The sequence below is a fragment of the Alligator sinensis genome, unplaced genomic scaffold (assembly GCF_000455745.1).
Source record: "Alligator sinensis unplaced genomic scaffold, ASM45574v1 scaffold359_1, whole genome shotgun sequence".
NCBI classification, from domain to species: Eukaryota; Metazoa; Chordata; order Crocodylia; family Alligatoridae; genus Alligator; species Alligator sinensis.
Window position 1 is genome coordinate 1,004,341 of NW_005842577.1, and position 7,521 is coordinate 1,011,861.

Genomic DNA, 7,521 nt, shown 5'->3' on the forward strand with positions numbered 1-7,521 from the left:
CCCCCCCCCCTTCCCCCGTCCCCACCATCACAACAGACTTACCAGCCGGACACAGCTGTGTCAAGCGTGGTAAAGGGACCAATCCCTCATTTGTAACATTATTTCCATGGGAAAATTGGTTCTGAGTTATGACCTTTTGATTTATGACGCAGTTTTCAGGAACCAATTGCATCATACATCTGAGGACTGCCTGTACTTAAAATACATTACAAGGAAGACTAGGAAATAAGAAAAGGCCTGTAATTAGAACTGCTCAATATATCACTTTCATTAGGAAAAAAAAAACAAAAAACAAAAAAACACTTTGCCAGAAAGTTAAGTGTTGGGTTGCATCGAGTTAGGTGTTTGCTCAGGACAACTGCTATCCTGTGAATTCTACTTCTCTTGGAAAGAAGGCTACATAAAAAAATTGCTACTTTCAAAACACCTCTGTGAGGTGGGTGTAAAGTCTACTTTAAGGCAAGGGAATTGAGGCAGGTATAAAATTCAAAGTTAATTTGAGATGTAGAACCCATTTAATCTCTTGTCTTGGACCACACTTGCACTTCTTATGTTCCAAGCATTAAATCCATTAGTTTAAGCTGAAGCGGAATTGTCATCCATACTTAATAGGCCCCCTTCCCACTCATTCCTCCAAGGTCTCAACCATTAAGTGAACAAGAAATATCTCTCTCTCTCACACACACACACACACACACACACACACACACACACACACACACACAGAGTAACAATATGAAGAATTTAATCTAAGCAATTTAAGAAATTGTATGGGGATGTCAAGCAAAAGCAGAGGTAGAATCCCTCTTACCTACAGCAGCCTGCAGCTGCCTTCATAGGGCCATCCTTTACTTTCCTGTGCTATTCCTCATCTTATTAAAATGCATCCAAGCTGAATAAACAAGGCTGATTTCTTACCTATAACCTTTCACTACATACCTCTTGTTCAATCTGAGCACTCACAACTGGTGCACAGGCAACTAAAGTTAACTTTTTGCAAAGAAAATCTCAATGTTTATGAAACTTCACCAAACAGACAAGGCCCCTATGAACTGTGTTGAGAGGCAACTTAAGTAGGTGATGCCAAGCATATTACTGTTTAATGGTTACAGTACTGACAGCCAAACAAGATTTTATTAGTGCTTGTCATGCAGCCAATGCTGCACTGGGCCATATGCCATTCTCCAGTGGTCTTATCCGGTACCTTGGACCCAGATTGGCCTTACCTTGCATATTTGCGTAACTTTTGCCAAATGGTACCTGCTTATGCAGTACAAATTAACAGCCAGATTTAACATTGACTTGATCACCTTATGTTAACAGTTGTGTTAGTTGACCACTGACAGGTTTAATTAAATCTAGACCTGTCCATTTTGAAAAAAGCAAGCAAGGAAATTTATTTACTGTAAAACAAAATGGGGTGCAAGTTATAAGCTCAACTCCCTCAACCAAAGGACCACTGCCATACCAGAAGTTTATTCAGGCCCTCTCTTGGTAATCTATTTCTCATAGCAGCCTTCAAGTAACACAAGGTAATGCTCTAATGGTGGAAAGCTATGGAAACCCACAGATCACCATCCTTCTTATGGTTTACCCCCTGCATCACTTCTTCCCCCAAGGCTTCTCCTTCACCTAACACCTTAGTTATTTTTTCCCTTTCCTTGCCCTTCGCAGTCTGGTACCTCAAAAAGCGCACACTGATGCACATGTATTTTTGTTTTTATTAAAAAGCATGGTTTTTCGTTTCTCTTCCACCTAATTAATTCGGTTGTCTTGTAAACTAAAGCCAATGCACTCTCTCTACATGATGCTCTGAGAAGAGAAGTTATTCCTTTTGGTTTCTAGGACAACAATTTTCAGTTTCACTAGGGATTTCACATTTTAATTATAATTTCCCCCACCCCAAAATGGCATTTCATATTTAGTGTTTTTTTCACATTAAAAATGGAACTGATTACACTGATTTCCTCAAAACAAAGTGTCTATTTACACCTTATTTTGCTTTTAATCATCCATTCCATCTCTCCAAAACTTCCTTCCCCCACCCCAACCACAGGATTGGGTTTTCAGGGGGGGCGGGTTTCCTGCATATGCATTTCTTGGGTGCTTTATCCATCTGCAGTAATTATTATAAAAATATATTCAATTTTCCTTTCTTCAGCTGACCTAGCTGAGAGACTTGTACCATCTCCTCAAACTTTTTTCCAAAGATGTTTTCAGCCGTTAGCCTAAGGATATATCAACTCCACTATTAGTTTTGTATCCAGAACCAATAATAATTGGTTCGTACCTAGTTCACTCTAACAAGCAACTCAAAGGGATGTCCTCAACTATCCTAGTCACAAGCAAACCTTTCTCTTGTTCTTTGCACATGCAGGTAAGGTACAAGACAGTTGCATAGCTGGAACAATTCCAAATAGTGCTTCAAGACGTTTATCAAGAAGACCACCACAGCCCCTCTGGAGGGCATATCCAATATTCCCTCTCACATGAGCTTTTCTCTACTTATGCAAAATAAAGACTGGATGTGGATAGGGAAGAGATGCATACTTCCTGTATTGCCATCTTGCATACCACGTAAATATTTAACATGGCAGGGTAAACAAGCAAGGTAGGGGGCTCTGCCTCAAGACCTACAGATCTTAAAAACCTCCAAAGATGGAGAGTCCACAAGGACTCAGAGTAGCTCATTCCAGTGCTTTGCTACCCTCATACAAAAGTTCTTTCCTGATATCTATCCTAAACTTCCCTTGCTGCAACTCGAGACCATTGCTCCTTGTTCTGTCATCTGCCACCACTGGGCACAGTCTAGTGCCATCTGCTTTGGAACCATCCTGCAGGTAGTTGCAGGCTGCTATTAAATCCCTTCTCAGTCTTCTCTTCTCCAGACTAAATATGCCAGTTCCCTCAGCCTCTCCTCAGAAGTCATGTGCCCCAGCCCCCTAACCATTTTTGTTGCCTTCTGCTGGACTGTCACCAATTTGTCCACATCCTCCCTGTAGTGGGAATCCCAAACCTGGACATAGTTCTTCAGATTGCACCTCAGCAGCGCTGAAGAGAGGGAAATAATCAATTCCCTTGATCTGCTGGCAATGCTCCTACTAATGCAGCCCAGTATGCTCTTAACCTTCTTCACACAAGGGTACGCTGTTGGCTCGTATTCAGTTTATTGTCCACTGTAACTCCTACGTCCTTTTCTGCAGAGCTGCTGCTTAGCTAATCCATCCCCAGGCTGTATCAGTGCATTAAATTGTTCCATCCTAAGTGTATGACTTCACATTTGTCCTTATTAAACCTCATAGTTTCTTCTGGTTCAATCCTCCAACTTATCAAGGTCACTCTGAATCCTAGTCCTACCCTCCATTGTATCCAGCACCATACCTAGACTCCTGGCAGCCCCCAGTGAATTTTTAGTATTGGACCCCCCTTCACCAGAGATAATGATAATAATAGTTTAAAAATTACCATTTCGGGCCTCCTTTCTGTCCATGCCCTGGCAGCTACCCGGTTTGCCCATGTCTCTGTTTGGTCCTGTCTGCATCTACTACTCCCCCACAGCCTAGTGTCATCTGAAAACTTGCTGAGGTTGCACACCAGCCCATCTGCCAGGTTGTTGAAGATATTGAACAAAACCAGCCTTAGGACCGACCCCTAGGAACTCCACTTGATACCAGCTGCCAACTAGATAGTGAGCCGTTGAGCCTGATAATTCAGTCAGTTTTCTATCCCCCTTTCAGTCTCTTCAAACTGTACTTCCTTAGTTTGCTTTCAAAAATATTGTGAGACCACATGAAAAGCCTTGCTCAAGTCAAGATGCATCACGTCCACTGCTCTTTCCACATCCAGAGCCAGGCATCTCATCCTAGAAGGCAATCACGTTGGTCAGGCATGATTTACCCTTGGTGAATCCATGCCGACTGTTCCTGATCACCTTCTTTCCCAAGTGCTTAGAAACTGATTTCGTAAGGACCTACTCCATGATTTTTCTAGGGACTGCGGTGAGGATGACTAACCTGTAGTTCCCTGAATCCTTCTTTTTCTCTTTCTTAAAGATAGCCACTGTACTTGCCCTTCTGTCCTTTTCCAATCATCCAGGACCTCTCCCGATCACTTGTTTTCAGCCAGCAGCTCTGCAATGACACTGGCTAACTCCCTCAACACTCAGGTACATCATGTCTGACTCCATGATCATGTATACATCCAGCTTTCTAAATAGTCTCTAACATATTCTTTCACCACTGCAGGCTGCTCACCTCCTCCCCAAACAGTGCTTCAGGTGTAGTAGTCTGGAAGCTGACATTGCCTGTGAAGACTGAGGTGAAAGAGGCACTGAGTATTTCAGCCATTTCCTCCTCATCTGTCACTAGGCTGTCTCCCCCGTTAAGTAACAGACCCACACTTTCCCTGACCTTCCTCTTGTAGCTAGCAAGGGATATGAAGGGTAACAAGAAATGTTTCTACAAGTATGTTAGCAACAAACTTCAATACACTTGGGCCTTCCTGACTTCATCCCTGCACACCTGAGCAATACTCTTATACACCTCCCTAGATGTTTGTTCAGCTCACCAATTCTTGTAAGCTTCCTTTTTGTGCTTAGCTCAGTGAAGAGTTTCATGCTAAGCCCAGCTAGTCTTCTACCATATTTGCTAGTCTTCCTGCACATTGAGATGGTTTGTGCCTGAGCCTAAGTCATTTTTCATTTAAAGAAAAAACAGCTCTCCTGGACTCCTTTCCCTGCAGCCCAGACTGGCCTCCTAGAAAATCCTGCCCATTGCTTCTCTCAGTGAGTCAAAGTCCATTTCTGAAGTCCAGGATCCTTTACTCTTGCTGGTCTCCTACCTTCCTTTTCTCAGGAGCCTGATCTCAATCATCTCATGGTCACTGCTGCCAAAGTTGCCATCCACTTCTACAGCTGTACTATTTCTTAATTGGGCTCCATGTGTTAAAGCCAGCTGTAAGACATACTTATTTTTAGTGTTATCACAACCAGCTGACATAGAATTTCTGCTAGTCATCTGCTAAAAGACAAACTTATTTCTCAAGCTTGAGGCACATTCTTAAAAACAAAATGACTTAAGAAACTTTACCCCTCCATACTCTCCACTCCAAACTGCCCAGCATCCAGAGATGTGCGGCAGAAAATTTTCCAGTGCTTTATTTTTCCGTGGGAAATTTTCCATTTCTAAAAATTCACTGATCATAAAATTTATAAGTAATGAATTCATAAGTAATGAATCGATGCCAATACAACATTAGGCAAGCTTGGCAGTTTCAAAGTTGTAATTAATGTTTTTCAGATGATTATCCCTAGGAAGTGTGTGAGAGTACATACACATTTTAGCGATTTGTAAACAGGAAGGTAAATACACTCACGTAAAAATCCAAACAAAAAATCAAGTTATGAATTCACTTAAGGCTATGCAAGTTGAATCAAAACCAAAGCTGAAGTCGTTATTTCACCTCAGACAAGTGAAAGCAAAACCCAAACTAAAAAACTGTGATTAATTTTTGTTTCACTTTCAGTTCAGCAAACATACAGAGCAGAGCAGTGTTTCATTTCTTTTCCCGAGTTGAGGAAGTTGGAAGTGCTTACATAAGATCTGTTAGTTTTTTAGTGCTTTTGGTTTGAAGTTGTGATAATAATGCCTAATCAGAAAAACAAAAAACAGAAACTAGTGCATGGCATCATTATAGTATTCAAGCCACTGAAGGAAGGAAGAAAGTTGGTAGATGTAAATATTGCAGGCAGGAGTATGCTAACAACACAACAAGAATGAAGAAACATTTAACAACATGTAGAAACTGTCCTGAAAGAGTACACGCTGTATAGAAAAAGCTGATACAACCAAGCGGTGGAACAATATCATCTGAGAAAAGTCTACTTCAGGAATCCTAAGTAAACAAATTCATATGTTAAACAATACACAGTATAGACTAGCATCTAAATGGTTTTAAAACATTTTAATTTTAAAATGTTTTTAATGCAACTTGGGACTATTATTTATTTTATTTAAAATACTTGTATCCTGCCTTTCTGCTTGCACTAAGCACCCAAAGTGGCTTAGGCTAAGCAATAATTTTAATTGCATAATAGTTTATTTATTTCAACCCAACAGAGCGAGTTTAGTCCTCTGGCCAATAGCAGGGGCCAGACTATACTTCCCTTTGGCTCTGCAGTCCCAGGGCACCTACCTGAGCAGCAGAGCGTTCTTTCTGGCAGGGAGGCAGGAAGCAAACTCTTTGCCACTTCGCCTTCTCTTTCTGATGGATGAGGCCAGGTCAGAACAGGCTAAAATAAAAATCTTTTCCCCCTTTTGTTGCAGGAACTTGGCAACTCAACTGAAATAGCAGATTTGTAAAAAATGGAAAATGAAAACGTTGAGCTGCCAGCTCTCAGGGTAGAAGAAGCAGGATCCTTGCTTTCAGGATCACGGTCACCAGATATGCAATCCACCATGAGTAGCTGTTCAAGACGTTCAAGCTTTTTATGAAGCTTTGTGGACAAAATGTCAAAAGAAGATCATGAAAAAGCAGATGAGACATTAGCTCAAGCTATATTTGCAAGTGGTACACCTCTTTTCATAAATCAAAATCGATACTGGAAGGAACATTACAAGCCAATTCACCCATCATGTTATCACTTATCACATTCTCTCTTAGGGAGTATGATGGTTCAAACAATGGTTATTCAAAGGATTGGTCAAGCAGAATCACCAACTGCAATGTCATATGGATGGACTGATATACAAGGAAATCCTTTATTGGACATTATGTTAGCAACACCTGAACCAATATTCCCAAAAGCAATTGCTACCAAACCTTCTCGTCATACAGGTGAACACATAGCCAAATTACTGAGTGAAGAGATTGAAAGTGCAGGTCCCTCCAGGGTACAAGCCCTTGCAACTGATAATGCGAGTAACATGAAAGCTGCATGGCAAATATTAAAAGGCGAAGTAGTCTCATTTAATAGTATTTGGCTGTCTTGCTCATGGGTTGAATTTTCTGGTGAAGGACATAGTAAGTATGAATACAATGAAGATAATAGTGGCAAACTCCAAAGTGACTGTGAAGGTATTCAACAATCATCATGTTGCTAATAAGACTTAAGACATTACAGAAAGAGAGGCAGGGGAAGGAAAGTGCACTTTTACTGCCAGGAGAAACTAGATGGGGCTCAGCAACAAAGTGTTTACATAGTTTGCTGCACACAAAGAACTGCAGTGTGCTTCAATAGATGACACAGTATTCCAGATTATTCCTGTGAACATTTGGAAGCAGATTCTCGACTATGATGTGTTCTCGGTTCCAGTTCAAGGAGTATTCAATTTGCTACTACCAGCTTCAGAGGCTATCAAGCAACTTGAAGGAGATGCACCAAGCCTTTCAAATATTCCAGAGATATTTAGACAACTGATTGAAAATCTAATTGAGCTTTTGCCTTCTTCACCTCTAATCAAAAAAGGAGGTAAAACAAATGTTTACTATGAGATCTGATTTTTCCTCTCATCCAGTTCATCT